The sequence below is a fragment of the Dromiciops gliroides genome, chromosome 1 (assembly GCF_019393635.1).
Source record: "Dromiciops gliroides isolate mDroGli1 chromosome 1, mDroGli1.pri, whole genome shotgun sequence".
NCBI classification, from domain to species: domain Eukaryota; kingdom Metazoa; phylum Chordata; class Mammalia; order Microbiotheria; family Microbiotheriidae; genus Dromiciops; species Dromiciops gliroides.
In genome coordinates, this window is record NC_057861.1 from 211,257,935 (window position 1) to 211,279,794 (window position 21,860).

At 34.4% G+C, this 21,860-nt stretch overlaps 1 pseudogene; it reads right to left on the reverse strand.

Moving 5' to 3' along the window:
* Positions 1–15,635, reverse strand: part of LOC122747158 — a 100,766-nt pseudogene extending 85,131 nt beyond the window's left edge.
* Positions 15,636–21,860: the final 6,225 nt, after the last annotated feature.

Sequence of the window (21,860 nt, forward strand, 5' to 3'; positions counted from 1 at the left end):
ACCTACCAAAGTGGCAAATATAAAAAAAAAATGGAAAATATAGGATGTTGAAGGGAAAGTAGGACAGCTGGGATGCTAATCTACTGTTGGTGGAGTTGTGAAAAGATCGAACCATTATGGAGAGTGATTTTGAACTATGCCCAGAAGGCTGTAGAACTGTACATACCCTGTGCTCCACTGCTGGGTTTATATCCAAAAGGCATCCCTCAAAACAGAAAAAAATACCTATTTCTTCAAAAATATTTATAGCAGCTCTTTTTGTGATGGCTAAGAATTGGAAATCAAAGGAATGCCCATCAATTGGGGAATGGCTAAATGAACTGTGGTATATTACATTGAGGGAATATTACTGTGCTATAAGAAATGACAGGCAGGATGACTTCAGAAATGCCTGGAAAGACATGTATGAAATTATGTATTGTGAAGTGAGCAGAAGCAAGAGAACATTGTACACAAAGACAGCAATATTATTTCATCTGGTGATCATCCAAATGAAAAATTTTCTATGTACAGAAGTCAGGGGTTGATTATTGATACTCAGAGAACTTGAATGTATGGCAGTTATGAGACAGTAGCTTTTTTTCCTTCTACCACCCTTTGTAACTCTGAGACCAGTCCCTCCTTATTGTAAAGATCATTTTGATCTACAAGTTTCCATTATGATAGTACCATCACAGATGAACAGATATCTCAAGCACAAGATGAGAAGAGTAAATAATGAAAAATTTAGACTGGGACAGCTAGGTGGAACAGTGGATAAAGCACTGGCCCTGGATTCAGAGGATCTGAGTTCAAATCTGTCCTCAGACACTTGAGACTTACTAGCTGTGTGACCCTGGACAAGTCACTTAATCCTCACTGCCCCACCAAAGGGAAAAAAAAAATTAGATTAACATAAGCAGCCATGACTTATGCAACAACTCATGTTGAGGAAAGTTTTAATATTCATTCTTGACTTGTTATTTCATTTAGCAAAAATATTCTAATTTATATGGAATGATGAATTATTTTAGGTCATGAAGTTGGAAAATAAGTTAAAATCTTTGAGGACTGAGGTGAAGAATATTATCTGTTTTGATGAGATAATATCACCCTCTCATATTGCATCAACCTAAGAAGACATTTGAAAGAAAAGGACTGATAATGTCCAAATTTACGCAAAGGGACTGAAATTAATTCATAACATAAATATGTGAAGTCCCATTTGAAGCTTCTTAGTTACTCTTTAAGGGCTTTGGAAGGCATCTGGTAATTTACCTAATCTTCATGTCAATTTAATGCAAGTACTTATAGGAGTAAAACACATTGTTTACAAGAAAAAGTGTTAAATATTAGAGGAGAGTTGAGAGAACTACTATCAATGTTTCTCCATCTGTTAGGCAAAATAAATTGTTATCAATATGTTTGTGTGAGGTGAGGATGGTCTCTTTAGGAGGTTTTAATTCTTAGGGTTTTTTTTATTATTATTATATGTTTGTTTTGTTTTGTTTTTTACCAAGTGATTTTTTCCACACCATTTATGCCTACTCTGGATTTTTCTTTTCCATTCTTGGTACCAACATTTTATATAATCCCTAATAAAAATTTCCAAGACTTAACAACAATGAGGGACTGGAAAACTTATCTCTCCCCTTCATTGCAATTGAGGTCAATTGGTGGCCACTGGTTCATGTCCTATTCTTTTATGCTGAATTTTTTTCGGTACCGTCACACTCTTTTCCTCCTCCCTCGACTATAAAGCCATATTCTTATTCCAAATTAAGATTAATTATCTCTCCTACCAATTACTTCTTTCTTCTACCACATAGTACATTATGTAGAAGTTGTTTTCCTTAAATAAATATGTTATGTCTTAAATTAGCTGTTCATTTCATACTTCTTCAATATTTCAAATATCTATGACTTTAGTGAATTGGGTATATCATCCACTATAGCAATGTGTAACTCCTCAAGCAAAAAAAAAATCATGGATTGGAACCACATTGATGGTGTTTCTCTACAAACTTAAATTAGCTTCTCCTTATACAAGAGACATATATCAGGTTATAAGTTGAAATGAAAACTTTCATACATTGCTAAATGCTGTCAGAGTTTATGCTCTGCAACAAAGCCCTTGAGAATACAGTGTCAACTAAATGTCATGGTAGGACATCAAACTAGAAGTTAATAGAAAGCTCATTTGATACATGTGAATAAAAACAAACTTACTACCAAAACCACTTAATTTAAAAGTACATAACAGACAAAAGTAAAAAATAAGTATAATTAAAAATAAAAAGAGATGAGATAGCCTGTTTTCTGTAGGCTGGTGAGAAACATGGAATTAAAAAAAAAGAAGAAAAACTCGTCTGACAAGTGAGTTCAAGAAGAATTAAAGCATAAAACAAAGAAACAAAATTGTCACTTTATCATTTGAAGAACTCTGGACTCCAACATAACAGAAATAAGTATTAACCATTGTTTGACCAAAAGTAGTGTGACAACTTAGGAAAATACTGAATTATTGTGTGTCTCTGTTTCTGATTTTCTGTAATATAATACTAATCCCTTCCCTCCTTGTTGTAGCCTCCAGAATATTGTGAAGATCAAAAGTAGAATGTAATCTACTTCAAAAGCCCAAAGAACTATAAAAATATAAAACAGAAGGCAACTGATCAGTGAAATTGAAGGAAAGTGCGTGGTGAAAAATAAAAGTGTATGAGATAACAAAATGTATTTCAATTCCCTGGAAACTAATTAATTAATTAATAAGCATTTATTGAGCACCTAATGGTTTGCTTTCACAGACTGATTTTGTTCATTGTCAAATTTTGAATAATTGTTGTTGTTTGTCCTTCATTCTCTAAGGACACCATAACTTCAGGAGGTGACATCATGACTTGCAGTGAATTGTATTTCAGTATGAGAGGGCTGTGCAAAAGCACCAACCTTACTCTCTCCTCCAAACCCAAACAGATCCAGTGTCAAAATATACATCAGGACAACTGGAGATTACTCTGGATGTTTTAAGGCAATGGGGGTTAAATGACTTGCTCAGGGTCATACAGTTAGTAAGTGTCTGAGGTGAGATTTGAACTCAGATCCTCCCAAGTTTAGGGCCAGTGCTCTGTCTACTCTGCCACCTAGATGCCCCCAAATTATGAATGTTTGCATGTGAGAACATGCATTTTATTTCAAATCCAAACCTCTATCCCAACATAATCCAGTACACCTTATGGATATATGACCAATATAACCTTCTAGACTGCTGGGGGAAAAATGTAAATGCTGGGCTTATTCATTTCAAATTGCAGTCATCTCTGAGCAGAATATTTGTTAGTCCAACAATCATTCAGCTTATTTGTCAGCATTTCAAAGTCATTTTCAGGCTTCATCCTAGGTTTCACTATTTTTTCTCTCTTTTTCACTGTTTTTATCAAAATATTCTATTTTCTTTCCATGAATATGGAACTCCTTTAAAAACACTAATGCTATAAGTTAGATTTTTATCTTTTCCTGTCTAGCATGGCTGGCTTGTTTGTCATAGGTAGAATCATTACTTTTTTGCTAGAGATGTTCTCCTAGTCAGGGAAAGATAAGGAAAGATTAGTCCAAAATATCAAGTGAATGCTTGAAAGACAAAGACATTCAGCTTTTTACTGAGAGTTTGCTCCACTGACATAGACGATCCATTTGTTACACATACACACACACCTCTGTGTGTGTGTATATATATATATATATATATATATATATATACATATATATACACATATACATATATAAATATACATATGCACATAGGCATATGTGTAGATTTATGAGTACATAGACATATATATACATACATATGTATATACACATATATTAATTTTATATGTGTATGCAAACTAAAATGATAATAATATGTTTATCCAATTGATTTACATATTACATCAGCCATAATTCTAATAACTAGATTTACTCTCTATTTAAAGGGAAACAGTCTTCCTTTCATAGTCTATTTCTGTTTTGAAGACAGTGTCACAGAATATTTCTTTTACTCATGACTATCATATGGATAAATATTTCACAAATGAATAAAAAGAGGAAATGTTTCTTTACTATTTAATCAATGCCCTTGTTTGACCTGATAATCTAAATTCCATGCATAAGAGAGGGGAGAAAGGAAGGATTTGAGTGATTAAGAATGTTAAAACCTCCTCTTCCCATTAATGAAGAACTAACTTCTCATAAGTTGAAAAAGTGAGATTTTTACCAATATCATTATTACTCCCCTCCCTAGAGTACCTTAATTTAATTTTGAGATGTGCAAGAAAAACAACAACAATAACAACAGCTTTTGAATTTCTAAAAAAGTGTATTTGTTGATTGAGGCATATTTCCTTTACTACTATCACAAAAAGGAGGAATTAATATGGTTTCTTTGTACCACAGCAGAAGATATAAAAGAAAATTAGGAGAAATTGATAACTTCACTCTTTCAGCTTATTTTATTAAATTACAAGTTCAGGGAATTTGAATTTCTAAAAAACAAATTTTCCAAAATTTGGTTTCTTCAGCTAAACTAACTTTTAAAATATTGTGTTCCATAAAATATTAACTTAATTTTTTCGATCCACTGATTACCCTTCTATGTATGAAACATTCCTTATGTAGCCAATATTGGTTTAGTCAATTAAATTAAGTCAATAAATTCAAGGTTCCCAAATAAGTTTAACAAACTTTATCAAATCCAGATATGCAAACCATATTAATCACGATGCCCTTGTGGTCTATAAGGCTTGGGGGGGTCACAAGTTCAGACACCTGCTGATTGATTTCCCTTTGTGTTCCCTTCCACTCAATCTCTTTTAGGCTGCCCAGCAAAAACATTCAGATATAAGGACAGAGACAAGCTCATGATTGGCTAAGCATTACAAAGCAGGCCAGAACTACAATTCTCTTATGTAGAAATACCTTGGTACCATACCCACAATGTCCCCATGCTTTATTTAAGGTTTTTGCAACAATATTTGGTCTATAATTTTCTTTCTCTGTTTTGGCTTGGCCTGGTTTAGGTATCAACACCATACTTGTATCAAAAAAGGAATTTGGTAGAACTCCTTCACCTATTTTTCAAAATAATTTGTATGGTATTGGAATTAATTGTTCTTTAATCATTTGGTAGAATTTACTTGCATACACATCTGGCCCTGGAGACTTTTTCTTAGGGAGTTAGTTTATAGCTTGTTCAATTTCTTTTTCTAAAATGGTCTTATTTAAGGATTTTATTGGCTCTTCTGTTAATCTGAGTAGTTTACATTTTTGTAAATATTCATCCATTTCATTTAGAGTGTCAAATATATTGTCATACAGTTGAGTAAAATAGCTCCTAATAATTGTTTAATTTCTACTTCATAGATGGTGAATTCACCCCTTTCATTTTTGATACTGGTAATTTGGTTTTCTTCTTTCATTTTCTTTAAATCAACTTAAACAAAGGTTTATCAATTTTATTGACTTTTTCATAAAACCAGCTCTTAGTTTTATTTATTAACTCTATAGGTTTCTTACTTTCACTTCTATTAATCTCTCCTTTGATTTTCAGGAATTCTAATTTATTATTTAATTGGGGATTTTTAACTTGTTCTTTTTCTAGATTTTTTTTAAGTCACCTGCCCAATTCATTGATATCCTCTCTATTTTCTTCATGAATGCATTTAGAGATATAAAATTTTATTTAAGAACTGCTTTGGGGGCAGCTAGTGGCACAGTGGGTAAAGTGCTGACCCTGGATTCAAGAGAACATGAGGTCAAATCCAGACTCAGACACTTGACACTTACTAGCCATGTGACTTTGGACAAGTCACTTAACCCTCATTTCCCTGCTAAAAAAAAGAAAAGAAAAATAAAAAAAAAAATAAACAAGAACTGTCTTGGCTGTATCCCATAAATTTTGGTATGTTGTTTCATTATTGTCATTCTCTTGGATGTAGTTATTAATTGCTTCTATGATTTGTTGTTTGACCCACTCATTCTTTAGGTTAAGATTCTTTAATTTCCAATTAATTTTCAGTCTATCTTTCCATGGCTTTTATTACATGTAATTTTTATTGCATCATGATCTGAGAAGGATGCAGTTACTATATCTGCTTTCTATTTGACTGTGAGATTTGTGTGCCCCAATACATGGTCAATTTTTGAATATGTGCAATGAACCACTGAGAAAAAGCTTTATTCTTTTCTATGCCCATTCACATTTCTCCAGGTAGCTATCATATCAAATTTTTCTAAAATTCTATTTACCTCTGTCCAATTTGAAATTTTAAGGCATTGTTTTCTTCAGTAAGTTTTCACAACTCCTTTTCTATTTGGCCAAATTAATGCTTTAAGGAATTGTTTTCTTCAGTCAATCTTTGTGCTTCCTTTTCCCAGCTGCTGATTCTTGTTTCATAATTTTCTTGTATTGCTTTCATTTCTCTCCCCATTTTCTCTCAATTGATTTTTTTTTTTAGTGAGGCAATTGGGGTTAAGTGACTTGCCTAGGGTCACACAGCTAGTAAGTGTTAAGTGTCTGAGGCCGGATTTGAACTCAGGTACTCCTGACTCCAGGGCCGGTGCTCTATCCACTGTGCCATCTAGCTGCCCCTCAATTGATTTTTAAATTACTTTTTGAGCTCTTCCAAGAAGGCTTTCTGGTTTTGAGACCAATTCATCTTGCCTCTTGAGGCTTCACATGTAGGCAATTTGAGAGCATTGTCCTCATCCCGGGTTATGTTTTGCTCTTCCCTGTCCACACAGAAACTCTCAATGGTAAGAGCCTTCTTCTGTTTCTTATTCATATTGCAGCTTATTTTTTTTTTAAGTTGACGTCTGCTCCTGGGGCACCAGTGTCACTGTTTCAAGTTTCTTGTGCTGGGGGATAGGGGCTGTGTCACTGTCTATCTACTTTAAGGCCTCTTTGGATTGTGGATTTCTCACCACCTTGGGCTTGCTCCCTGAACTTGCTCCAGGTGCTGGGATGGCCAAACCTGGTCATGCCTGTCCTGTGGATGGCCCTCCAGCTGGCAGCCTGCCCTCTTTTCTGGTTCTGGTGTACCTCCTGTGCCACAAACTTGCTGAGCCAGGATCAGGGAGCCTCAGTTGCTCTGCTTTGGCCAAGAGCTTTCTGCTGACTTAACTAGACCCCCTCTGTGCTGTGCAGTGCTGTGAACTGGGCAGTGATCCCCTTTTGTCTGAGTGAGACCAGCTATTCCTGAAGTCTTCTAAATAATCTCAGGTTGGAAGATTGTGTTTCTCTGTCTTTTTTAGGTTCTGTAGTTCCAGCATCTATTTAGAGTCTTGATTTAATATTGTTTTTGAGGGAAACGTGAGAGAGCTCAGGCAATTTACTGGCTTCTCTGCACCATCTTGGATCCACCCCTGCTCCCCTCCCACTTGAGAAATGGTCAAAGGATAGGAACAGGCAGTTTTTTGATTAAGAAATCAAAGCTATCTATTGCCATATGAAGAAATGATCTAAATCAAAACCAATAAGAAAAATGCAAATTAAAACAACTCTGAGGTACCACCTGACACCTATAAGATTGCCTCATATGACAAAAAAGGAAAGTAATAAATGTTGGAAAAGCTGTGGAAAAATTGGAACACATGCATTATTGTTGGAGCTGTGAACTGATCCAATCATTCTGCGGAGAGATTTGGAATTATGCCCAAAGGGCTACAAAGTTGTACATATGCTTTGACCCAGCACTACCACTACTAGGTCTTTTTCCCAAAGATATCATAAAAAACAGAATAGGACCCACATGTACAAAAATATTCATACCTGCTCTTTTTTTCTTTTGTTTTGTTTGGTGAGGCAATTATGGTTAAGTTACTTTCCCAGGGTCACAAAGCTAGTAAGTGTCAAGTGTCTGAGGCCAGATTTGAACTCAGATCCTCCTGAATCCAGGGCCAATGCTCTAGCCACTGAGCCACCTTGCTGCCCCTATAGCTGCTATTTTTGTATTGGGAAGCAACTGGAAATTTTTTAAATTGAGTTTTTATTGGAAATTGAGGGGCTGCCCATCAATTAGGGAATGGCTAAACAAGTAGTATATGAATTTAATGGAATACTATTATGCTGTAAGAAATGATGTTTAGGCAGAGTTAAGAGAAACCTGGAAGGTCTTACATGAATTGATGCTGAGTGACATGACCAGAACCAGGAGAATATTGTACACAGGATCAGCAACATTGTGTGTTGATTAACTGGGATAGACTTGAGTCTTCTCAGCAATACAATGGTCAAGAAAGTTCCAAAGGACTCATGATGAAAAATGCTTTCCATTTCCAGAAAAAAGAACTATGGAATCTATATACAGATTGAAGCAGACTGTTTTATTGTTTTTGTTGTTGGTTTTTTTTTTCCTTTTTCTCTTATTCTTATTTTACAACATAATTAATGCAGAAATATGTTTAATATGATTGTACATATATAACCTATATCAGATTACTTGCTGTCTTGGGGAGGGAGGATGGAGGGGAGGGAGGTAGAAAAATTTGAAACTAGAAATCTTATAAAAACAAATGTTGAAAACTATCTCTACATATAACTGGAAAATCATAAAAAAATTTTTATGGGAAAAATCTATTCACCTCTTTAACTTATTTCTTATTTATTTTTTTGTTAGATTTATCTAGTTCTGAAAGGGGAAGGTTAAGATCCCTCACTAGTATAGTTTTTCTGTATATTTCCTCTTGTATCTCATTTAACTTCTCTAAGAATTTGGATTCTATACCCCTTGGTGCATATATGTTTAGTATTGATATTACTCAATTTTCTATGTTACCTTTTAAAAAGGTATAGTTTCTTTCCTTATATCTTTAATTAGATCTTTTTTTTTTGCTTTTGCTTTATCTTAAATAAGGATTGCTACCCCTGCTTTTTTTTTTTTTTTACTTCAGCTGAAGAACAATATATTCTGCTCCAAACTTTTATCTGTACTCTGGACTTCTGGGGGCAGAGCCAAGTGGCAGAAGAAAGACATTACTTCCACAGAGCTCCTGACACAATTACCCCCAAAACATCAATAAAACAACACCTGGAGCAGAAAAAACCCACAAAAGACTGGTTGAGATTTTTTTACAGGTAAAGAAAGATTAAAGGGTGCTGTGCTGGGATGTAAGAAGATCCCAAAACCATAATCATGCCAACACAAGCATGCATCACCAGAGGAACTCACCCCTGAGCCTCCAAATCAGCTGCAGCATCTACAGTCAGGTGAGAGAGCTCAAGGGCTGAGCAGGTAGGGTGTGTGTGTGGGGGCTTACAGGAGTGTATGTGGGACCTAAGGAGGAATTCAACTATCCTAACCCAGCAGGGAACCAGGAAAAAATCTTTAGTGGTGGGAGGCCCAGTTTGGGAAGGGGCACAGTCTCATCAGTTCTAAAAGCCACCATAGCACAGAAAGTTCTGCTGACTTGTTAATTAGCAAGTTGGCTTGAGGGTTATCTTTGGACCAGAGAATAGGCCAGGTGAGAGAAAAACCTGCCCTTTCTCAAACAGCAAAAATTTGGGTGCCTCTGATGCTTGGGACAGTATAGCTTGGAAGTAGGGTCCCACTGTAAGAGGAAGTTAAAAGTCAAGTAAAGATGGAAAGATGAGCATACAAAGAAAGTTGAGAACTATAAAAAGTTCCATTAGCAACAAGGAAGATTGAGTTGAACTTTCAGCAGGGCATAACAACCTCAGGGCCCCTACATGCAAAGCTTCCAAGAAAAATATGAATTGGTTTCAGGCCATAGAAGTGCTCAGAAGGGACTTTGAAGACAAAGTGGGAGAGATAGAAGGAAGATTTAGAGAGCTGGAGGAAAGAATATATAGAGAGATGAGAGCAATGCAGGAGAGTCATGAGAAAAAAGCTTGAAATTCCAAATGGAAAAGGAGATACAAAAGATCTCAGAAGAAAATAATTACCTAAGAATTAGGATTGAACAAATGGAATCTAGTGACTTTAGGAGAAACCAAAACACAGTAAAGCAAATCAAAATGAATAAGAAAAAAAATAAAGGACAAAATGAAAAATCTCCTTGTAAAAACAGTTGACCTGGAAAATAGATCCAGGAGATATAATTTAAAAATCATTGGACTACCTGAAAAACATGAACAAAATAAGAGTTTAGACAGCATCTTCCAAGAAATAGTTGGGGAAAATAGTCCAAATCTGCGAGAAGCAGAAGATAAAATAGAAATTGAAAGAATCCACCAGTAACCTCCTGAAGGAGATCCTAAAATGGGGACCTCCAGGAATATTATAACCAAACTCCAGAGCTTCAAGGTCAAGGAGAAAATATTGCAAGCATCTAGAAAGAAGGAATTTAATTACTGTTCAACTAAAAAAAGGATAAAACAAGACCTAGTAGCAACTACACTAAAGGACCAGAGGGCATGGAATATGATATTCCAGAGGGCAAAGGAACTGGGACTACAGCCAAGAATCAGGCACCTAGCAAAACTGAGTACAATCTTTCAGAGGAAAAAATGGGAGATCAATGAAAAAGAGGAATTTCAGGAATTCATGATGAAAAGACCTGAACTTAATAGAAAATTTAACATTCAAATATAAGATCCTAGAGAAGCATAAAAAGGTAAACAGGAAAAAATAATCCTGAGGGATATTAAAAGATTAAACTGTTTACATTCCTACATGGGAAGATAATACTTTGAACTAATAAGAACTTTCTCAGTATGAGGGTAGCTAAAAGGAATACACAGAGGATACAGGTATGAACTGAATATGAGGGGATGATATCTGTAAATCACTTATTTATTTTTTTGTTTCTCCTTGTTTTTTGTGGGGCAGGCAGGGAAAGTTGTCTTATATCTGGTGCCGGATTTGGGTTTGGGGCCTCCTGGGTCCAGGGCTGGTGCTTTTTCCACTGTGCTACCTAGCTAACCAATGATGACATCTTTAAAATAGGGTTGAGGGGTAGCAGGAATGCATTGGGTCAGGGAGAATGGGAGAGATAGACTGGGGAGAGGTAGATCGTATGAAGGAAACAAGAAAAAGCTTATGAAGGGAATGGGAAGAGGGAGGAAGGAGTGGGGGAGTAATTGAATCTTACTATCATCAGAATTGTTTCAGAGAGCGAAAATATACATATTCAAGTGGGTATAGTAATATATTTTGCCCTGAGAGAAAGTGGGAGGGGAAGGAGATTGGGGGGGGGGCGAATGGAGAAGAGGGGAAGGAAGGAAGGGCAGATTGGGGGAGTGAGCAGTAAAAAGCATAACACCTTCAAGGAAGGTGAAAATATTCTGAATAACTGCACATGTATGACATATATTGAATTGCTTGATTTCATAGGGAGGGTTGAGGAGCGAGGGAGGAAGAAAAATTGAGAACCCAGAATTACCTCAAATACCTTAATCTCATCAGAGTGGGCTCAAGCAGGGTATAACATACACACCCAATTGGGAGGTGTAATCTATTTAATCCTATAGGAAAGTAGAAGGGAAAGTGAATAAGGAGGGAAGGGTGAAAGAAGGGAGGGCAGAGTGGGGAGGGGACAGTCAGAAACAAAGCACTTCTGAGGAGGAATAGGGTAAAAGAAGACAGAAAATAGAATAAATATGGGAAGGGAATAGGATGGAGGGAAATAGTTATGATGATTGACTTTAATTTGAAAGCATATGGCACTTACATTACTGGGTTATTGTGAAGAAAATTCTTTGTCAAGTTTAAGATATATAAAAGTTATGATGACAGGATGCTATTAGAAAAATCTGGAAAGACCTACATAAAATGAAGGAGAGTGAAATTTACTGAATACAAAATAACAGCAATAATGTAAGATGATCTGCTCAGAAGCACATTGTCATTTTCAGCAATGCAATGATCTAAATGTGAAAGACTTATGAAATTTTCAATCCATCTACAGAGAAAGAACTGATGGTACTTGAAAATAGATTGAACCATATATTTTTGACAGTTCATTAATATGAAGTTTTGTTCTTATCTGTTTTCTTGCATAACCTAGCCAATGTGGAGATGTTTTCCATGATTAATCATGTATAACTTATATTGAATTGTTTGAGTTCTTGGGGGTAGGGGGTGGGATGGGAGGGAGGTTGGAACACAAAGTGTTAAAATATTAATGTCAAGAAGCAGCTAGGTGGCACAGTGGATAAAGCACCAGCCCTGAATTCAGGAGTACCTGAGTTCAAATCTGGCCTCTGACACTTGACACTTACTAGCTGTATGACCCTGGGAAAGTCATTTAACCCCCATTGCCCTGCAAAAAAAAAATGATGTCAAAATTTGTTTTTACATGTAATTTGGAAAATAAAATTCTAAACAGAAAATAAATAAATAAATAAATGAGCTTGTTTCCCTAAACAAAACAAAACAAAACAAAACAAAACAACACCACTAAAAATATTGTACAAATTGACTCCCTACCATGAAACAGTTAAGATATCTGATAGCCTTTAGCAGATGGCATATTAAGTTGTTGTGGCTAAAGCAATTCATTGCCTAATGGTCAATTCTCTGGTTTGGAACCAATTTCTCTCTAGTCTTAGCTCCACTGATCATTACCTGAGAGTAAATACTGCTCTATGAACCTCACAAACTTCCAGAATTGAAGCACCTTCCTGAGTTTCTATTGGTAATCCAATAACAGAGCCTTGCTTCTATAAAAGTGAATCAATCAATCAATCAATCAATTGATAAATATTAAATTCTTTCTTTGTTTCAGGGACTATATAAAGTAAAATATAAAGAAAATGGTTACGTGTATTTCTATTTAAAAAAGACACCCTGTGTTTAATGAGATTGATTTCTATTGGGGAGGGGAAAGTTAAGGGCTTATATTATCTCTATAGCTAAGGTTATACATAATACATACAGATCAAATGTAAAGCAACCTCAGGGAGGCTTTAGCATGAAGAGGTGGTCAGGGTTGGATTTGGCAGTAAAAGCCTTCTGCAAAAGTTAAAATGTGATTGAATCTTGGAGCAAGTCAAGGATTTTAAAATAAGTGTATTACTAGTGGGGAATTTGGTCAACCATACACTTTATAAAATGGCAGGCTTATGATAAATTCTCACTCATTTTTCAAAGGACTAGTAGTTATTAATTTTTCAAGAGCTCATAGTCTTGTCCATATTGCCTTCTTTTTTATGTTTTCTTTCTCTCCAATTAGTCTAATTGTGACCCCCCACACTTAAGACTTCTATTAAACTTGCAAAAAATTCAGATCCAGTATAGAAAAGTAGCAGAAGCCCTATAGCTGAGCTCTTTCAACCAAATAACTTTAAAATAGTGCCTCAAATTTAATTATGGATTAGAAAAGCCACCAAAATGTGAGACATTTTTCCAACCCAAGGTAATATGGAAGGTTGGAAGGATAGGTCTATGACACTGACATAGTATCTTCTCTGGATCCCACGTATTTGCCAATGCCAACTGTGGTCCTTTAGGACAGAAATAGCAGCTTCTAGAGCCCTCAAACCAGAGACAAAAATATGAGGTCTGAAGGAGAGATTTGTGACACTGGAGTGGGAACTGTCTAGAGGCATAAGACTACACTACTCCTGGACCATATAGTGAGTAGAAAGAGCAGTAGCAACAGCTCTGGGGTTTAGACAACTGGTCAGCAAGATATTACATGCATTCTTTGTGCTAGGACTGCATCTAGTACTAGACTCTATTTAGCAACTACATTGCCTATTTCTTCTTCTGGGATATAGTCACAGGGCAGAGAGTAATACTTTTAGTCCAAAGGGAGCAGGGGCCCTGAGGAGGAATATATCTTGTGGTCACAACGGAGTGGGGATTCTGAAGATGAGTAGTGCTTGTGAATAAAAGGGATCAGAGAACCTTGCTAGGCAAGGACGGAGAATAGACTAGGAAAACAGTATCATGCCTCTCCACAGAAAATAACACATTGGAAGCACCAAAAACACAAACCCCTAGAACTAGCTAAATACCATCAATTTGGAAAAGTTTTCAGCTTTGAAGAGCATCATTCCATACCTTCACCCAAGGAATAGATGCCAATTTTAACAAGCTTGAAGTAACAAAATAGTTAAGAAAAATTCAGATAAAAAAGAATCTGATAAAATAAAAGTGATAGAGCAAAAAATGGGAAAACAAAGTAGTGCAATGCAACAAAAGTATGAAAACACAATTAGTAGCATGGTAAAATGTACAACAAATGTTATCATATAACACTATAAAAAAAATTAGCCAAATAATAAAAGGCACAAAACTTCACTGATGAAAATAACTCCTTAAAAAGCAGAATTAACCAAATAAAAATATTACAAAAGTTCAGTAAATAAAATAATTCCTTAAAAATTAGAATTGATCAAGAGGAAGCTAACGATCGCATGAAACATTAAGAAACAATGAAAATGTTAAAAGGATGAAAATATAGAAGAAAATTTAAAATTATAGCATTGGAAAAAGAACTGACCCAGACATTTGACACTTTGTAGCTGTGTGACCCTGGGCAAGTAACTTAACCCTCATTGCCCTGAAAAAATAAAAAAAGAATGAATGGTCAAAGATCAAATCATAAAAAAATTCCATTAAAGATAATTATAAAAATATACATATCAAAATTTGTGGGAAAAGCCAAAGTTTTACTTAGGGGAAAATGTGTATCTCTAAATATTTACATCAATAAAAAGAAAGGAAGAACAGACCAATGAATTGAAAATACAACTAAAAAAAAAACACTAGAAAAAGAAAAAAATTAATAGTCCACTATTGTATACAAAATGAAAAATCTCTTTTTTCTTCTTTTTTTAGTGAGGCAATTGAAGTTAAGTGACTTGCCCAGGGTCACACAGCTAGTAAGTATTAAGTGTCTGAGACTGGATTTGAACTCAGGTACTCCTGACTCCAGGGCCGGTGCTCTATCCACTGCGCCATCTAGCTGCCCCCAAAATGAAAATCTTAAAAACAATCAAAGGGGAAATTAATAAAATTGAAAATTAATATTATAAGTAAAAATACCATTGGACTAATAAATAAAACTAAGATTTGGTTTAAAAAATAGATTAACCATTAGAGAATTTGATTTAAAAAATAAAGAATTATAAATTACCACATATTAAAATTACCATAAATGAAAAGTATGTACCAGCAATGAAGATGAAGTTAAGTAATTACTAAGAGCTATTTTCCCCCATTTTATAAAAGTTAAAATGAAAATCCAGTGGATGAATATTGCTAAAATGTAAACTTCAGTGACCAAAAGAAGAGGAAATTGAATACTTAAATAACCCTATTACAGGGCCAAAAACATTGACCAACACAAAAGTATGTTTCCTAAGAAAAAGCTCTAGGACCAGAGGGATTTACAATTGAGTTCTATTTGTTGTTTGTCCTTCATTTTCAAGGAGGACCAAATATAGAATGAGAATGTCTTGACCTTCATATTATTTGGATTTAAGTGAGGCAGAGTTGCACAGTTGTTACCTTCACTTTTTCTTCCAGAGTCATCAAACTCCAATGGCAAGTCAAGTCAAATTTATTGGTAATAATCCATTATGAACTTGGCATTTTTGATGTCTAACAAAGAACTAACCTCTCCACAGAGCCTTCTTCAACTTCCTTCATGGCCTTTGGAACAAATTGTTCACACCTGCCCATTCTGGCAGGTGGAAGTCTCCCCATGCATACGGTAATATGTCCCTTACTCAACAATGGGTTTGAGGCTTGTCAGTTATATTCAACCTTGTTTAGCCTATCCACTGACATTCTTTTACCTGGTTTTGATTTATGCACATATTATAATTTATTGGAAACACAAAGCTGGATGAGCAGCCCTGAAAAATTTAGGGAAGCCCTCATACGAGAGGGATTAATTCTCCCATAATATGCCATATATCCCATTTGAATTCTGCCAAACATTTAAGGAATGTTTTGTTCCTTAATTTCATTCTACTAATGATTTAAGTAACCATTAATTGCTACACTCTAAAAGAGGCAAAGAAAAAATCCTACTAACCACATTTTATGATAGAAATAAGTTTTTGTCGCATAAATCAGGGAAAGTAAAAACAGAGAAAGAAAATAATTTGTTAATTTTCCTAATAAATATTGATCAAAAACTTAAATTAAACACTTTCTGAGAGATTATGATAATATATGAGAAAGATCATGAACTAAGAACTGTGATGTTTAAAATCTAATGTGGGTCCTAACCTGCCCCCCAGTTTTGTTTTGTTTTTTTGGGGGGGGGACTGGCTAAGATTACTTATAAATTTAACAAGAGTTTAGGCTTTTGAGGATTTATTAAAGTATATTAGAAGTTAGTGAAGGGAGAGAAGTTGAGAAAGCCACCTTTATTTAGCTATCCATGCTTCTATAGAGAACACGTGAAGTAGATCTTTCTACTCTGTTCTGTTTCTGCTGCCACCACACCAAAATCCCAGAAAAAAGAGAGATCCAGCAAGCCAGCCTCAACTACCTACTTCCTCCTTCCTGTCTCTCTCCCCAAAAGGGGAGGTCCTTCGAGCTGATTGGTTGAGAGTGGTCTCTTGTTGATGGCGTACTCCACAGCCTCTGAGAACAACATGCCAATCAGGGCCAGCCAGGCTTGGTTTCCTGTTCATGTTGTAGTTCACAACCTCTGAGAACAACACCCCACTCAGGGACAGCCAGGTGTGATCTCAATTTAATCATTCTTAAGTAGATTCTCAGTCAGTTTCTCAGTCTCACCCAATTAAATCAATTCCAAATCAATCTTTATGTGCCCCCCCCCCCCCCCCCCCCCCCCCCCCCCCCCCCCGTGCGTCTACCAAATCCCATTATTTTATCATAGAACAGTTGGGATTTATACCAGAAGTCCAGGTCTAGTTCAGTATTAAGAAAAAAACCTAACCAATAATAAAAACAACAGAAATTGTAGATGCAGAAAAGGCTTTTGACAAAATGCAACATCCATTCTTAAAAAATGAAAACAAATTAGAAAGCATAGGAATCAATTGAGGCTTTTAAAAATGATCAATAGTATCTATCTAAAACCAGGAATAAACATTATGTATAACAGAGATAAGCTAGAAGTCTTCCAATAAGATCAGAGATTACTCAGAGACATCCATCATATCTACTATTGTTCAATATTATATTAGACCAATAAAACAAGAAAAAAGATTAAGGAATAAAAATAGACAATGAGTAAACAAAACTATTATTCATTAAAGATGATAACAAAAGCCAAGAGAAAAACATAAATTTAACATAAATGCAGAAAATATAAAATACTTGGGAGTTCACCTTCCAAAACAAATCAAGGGATAAATAAATATGTTTACAAACAATTTTCACAAAAATAAAGTCATATGTAGGAGTTCTGGAAGTAGAGTAAAGATGATTGAGTAAAGTCAGGAAGCTTACTGAGGTCTCCCAAATTTCCTTCAGAAAAAAAAAAGAAACAAAACAAAACAAACAAAATAATATCAAATTAACCCTCTCAACAGATTCTGGAGTTGTAAAACCTACAAAAAGATGGAGAGAAAAAAAAATCTTGCTTAAGATAACCTAGAATGTTTTCAAGAAAGGTCTGTTTCAGCTCACAGAAGAGAGTGTCTGTGCATGCCAGCAAAAGGCTCTTAGCTACAACATAGATCAGAAGCTGAGGACACTCAGTCCTAGCTCAGCAAGCTAAAATATGAATAAGACAGATAAGATCCCTTACCATATAACAAGAGTGTCAAAATCCCTACATATGAAGTCTTAAAAGGGAAGAATAATTGGTCTCAAGACCAGAAAGCCCTCTTGGAAGAGCTAAAAAAGGATTTCATAAACCAAATAAGAGAGGTTGGAGAAAAATTGAGAAAAGAAATGAGACTTATGCAAGATAAAGTCAACAGCATCAAAAACTAAAATAATACCTTAAAAATTCAATTAGTCAAATAGAAAAGGAGGTGCAAAAGCTTGTTGGGGAAAATGATTCCTTAAGAATCAGAATTGGGCAAATGGAAGCTAACCACTCCATGAGACAAGAGGAAGAAGAAAAGCAGACTAAAGGAATATTGATGTAGAAGAATATCTAAAATACCTCTTCAGAAAAACAACAGACCTGCCAAGTAGATCTAGGACAGAAAATTTAAGAATAATTGAACTACCTGAGGACTATGATCAAAAAAGAGTCTCGAGAGCATATTTCATGACATCATCAAGAAGAACTGCCCCAATGTCTTTGATCCAGAGGGGCAAAATAGCCATAGAAAGAATCAGCAGCCACTTCCTGAAAGAGACCCCAAAAGGAAAACTCCAAGGAACATTTTAGCCAAATTCCAGAATTATCACACATAGGAGAAAATACTGCAAAGAGTTGGAAAGAAACATTTTAAATATCAAGGGGCAACAAGCATGATAATCTAGGACCTGGCAGCTTCAAAATTAATGTATCAGAGGGCTTGAAATACCATATTGTGAAGGCCAAAAGAACTTGGATTACAACCAAGAATATTACAACCAGAAAAATTGACCACAATCTTCCTATAATCTTTCAGGGGGTATTAAAGATGGGCATTAAGCAAAATATGGTACTTTAGAACTTTCCTAACAAAAAGCTCAGAACTAAACAGAAACTTCAATCTACAAATACAAGACACAAGAGAAACATAAAAAAGGTAAAAAGTGTGTGTGTGGGGTCATTTTATTCAATAAGGTTTAAGTGTTTACATCCCTACACAAGAATATAATTGTAACCCTTGAGAACTATATCTTTATTGGGACAGATAGGAGGAGTACACACACAGAGGGTGTGACTATAAGTTGATTCCAATGTGATGATAATAAAAAAATTAAGCAGTGAAAAAAAGGATAATAATGGGAAAGGAAGAAAGTGAAGAAAGGGGTTAATTAAATCATGTGAAGAGGCACAAAAGACTTATTAAAATGGAGGGAAAAAAGAGAGGGGTGAGAATTGTTTCAACTATACTCTTACCTGATCCCCTCAAAGAGGGGATAACATACACACTTGGTTTATCTTATGCTATAGAGAAGTATGAGGGGAAAGGAGAAAGAAAAAGCATAGTATGGATGATAGAAGGGAGAGTAAAAATAGGAGGTAAAAGGGCAAAAGGGAGGTGAGGCTGATAGAAGGGAGACTGGACTGAGGGAGTTGGTGGTTAGATTCAAAACACTCATGGGATGGGAAAGGGAGAAAGGAAAGAGAAAATTAAAAACAAGGGGGGAAATTGGAAGCAAAGAAATACAGTTACTAATCAGAACAGTGAATATGAATGGAATGTACTATCCCATTAAATAGAAGCAGATAGTACAGTGGATAAAAAAATAATAGAATCCTACATTATGTTGTTTATAAGTAACACATTTAAAACAAGGAAACACACAGAGTTAAAGGAAAGACTGGAGCAGAATATATTATGCTTCAGCTGAGTTAAAAAAAATAAACAAACAAAAAAAAAACAGGAGTAGGAATCCTTATCTAATACAAAGCAAAAGCAAAAATAGATCTAATTAAAATCGATAAGGAAGGAAACTACATCCTGCTAAAAGATATCATAGACAATGAAATAGTAGCAATGCTAAACATTTATATAACAAGTGCTATAGCATGCAAATTCTTAGAGAATTTAAGTGAGTTACAAGAAGAAATAAACAACAAAGCTATATTAATGGGGGGCATCAACCACTTTAACTCAAAACTATATAACTCTAACAAAATGAATAAAAACAAAGTTAAGGAGGTGAATAGAATTTTAGAAAATTTAATAGGATAGACCTCTCAAGAAAACTAAATGAGGACCCAAAGAAATGTCCCTTTTTTCTCAGTGGTACTAGGGGCTTATACAAAAGGTGACCATGTATAATGAAATTAAAACCTCACAGTCAAATGAAGAAAGTAAAAAATATTAAATGTATTCTTTTCAGATCATGATGCAATAAAAATTATGTGCAATAAAGGATAAAACAACAAATCATAAAAACAATAAATACTTTAATCAAAGAGAATGATAGCAATAGGACAACAAACAAAAACTTATGGGATGCAGTCAAACCAGTTCTTAGGGGAAATACTATATCTCTAAATTCTTACATGAATAAAGTAGAGAAAAAGGATATTAATAAATTGGGCATGCAAATAAAAAAGCTAGAAAAAGAACTAATTAAAAATCCCCAGTTGAATACCAAGTTTGAAATTCTAAAAATCAAAGGAGAGATTAATAATGTTGAAAGTAACAAAACTATAGAATTAATAAATAAAACTAAGAGCAGTTTTTATACAAAGAATAAAATAGTTAGTATTTGGTTGTTTTGATTTTAAAAAAGAAAGAAAACCAAATTACCAGTTTCAAATATGAAAAAGATAAATTTACCACCAATGAAGAAGAAATTAAAATAATAATTAGGAGCTAATTTGCCCAAGTATATATCAATAAATTTGACAATGTAAAGGAAATGGGTAAATATTTACAAAAATATAAACTACCCAGGTTAACAGAAGAGGTAACAAATTCTTAAATAAGCCCATTTTAGAAAGTAATAAATTGAACAAGTCATCAATGAACTAACTCCCTAAGAAAAAATTTCCAAATCTAGGTGGGTTTACTGGTGAATTCTAGCAAATATTTAAAGAAAAATTATTTCCAATACTATACCATCTATTTGGAAGAATAGGTAAAGAAGGAATCCCACTAAATTACTTTTCTGGGACAAATACCGTGCTCATACCTAAATCAGGAAGAGCCAAAACAGGGAAATAAAATTATAGACCAATATCAATAATGAAAATTGATTCAAAATTATAAATAGAATATTAATAATAAGATCAAGCAATATATCACCAGGATAATATACTATGAGCAGGTTTGATTTATACCAGGAATGTAGGGATGATTTATTATTAGTTAGACTATCAACATAATCAACCACGTCATTAACAAAACTAATAAAATCATATGATTATCTCCATAGATGCAGAGAAAGCTTTTGATAAAAACAACACATATTTCTATTAAAAAAACTAGAGAGCATAGGAATAAATGGAGCTTTCATTAAGATGATAAACAGTATCTATCTAAGATCATCAGCAAATTTTATACATAATGGGGATAACTTAGAAGCATTCCCAATAAGATCAGGGGTGAAACAAGAATGTCCACTATCACCACTATTTTTCAGTGGTGTACTAGAAATGTTAGCCTTAGTAATGAGAGAAGAAAATGAACTATAATAAGCAAGGAGGAAACAAAACTATCACTCTTTGTGGATATGATGGTATACTTAGAAAATCCTAGAAAATCAAATTAAAAAAAAACTACTTGAAACAATTAACTTTAGCCAAGTAGCAGGATACAAAAACCCCACATAAGTCATGTTGCAAACTATATTTACATGTAATTTTTTTAAAAATATGGTCTGATAAAATACAAAAAGAAAATTATAAACAGTTGGAGAAATATTACTTGCTCATGGGTAAGCCAAGTTAATGTAATAAGAAAAACATCATTAATTTTAAGGAATAGGAATAACAAACTTGTAAGGAATGTATAAAAACCAATCACAGTACAAAATATAAAATAGTCAATAAATCAATTTACTTTGTTTCAAAGTTAATTGTGTTTGAGGATAAATTTGATTTTTATTGAAATATTTGTTAACTTCTATTTTTGTATATCCCCTAAAATAGCAAGCCTATAAATAGTAATTTATTAATACATGCCTTATAAGAATGAAATTATGATGAATGTCACTCCTATATTTTTTGGGGGGGAGGATATTAGAACAAATGATGGTTTGGTCATCAAATTTTATAATAATGATGAGTATTTGTTATCTGGAGTAAAGTAAGATGCATCTAAGGGAAAGAAAGTAAAAGAGGTTTTGAAGTAGAGCCAAAATGCTGGCACAGAGAAAAATAAT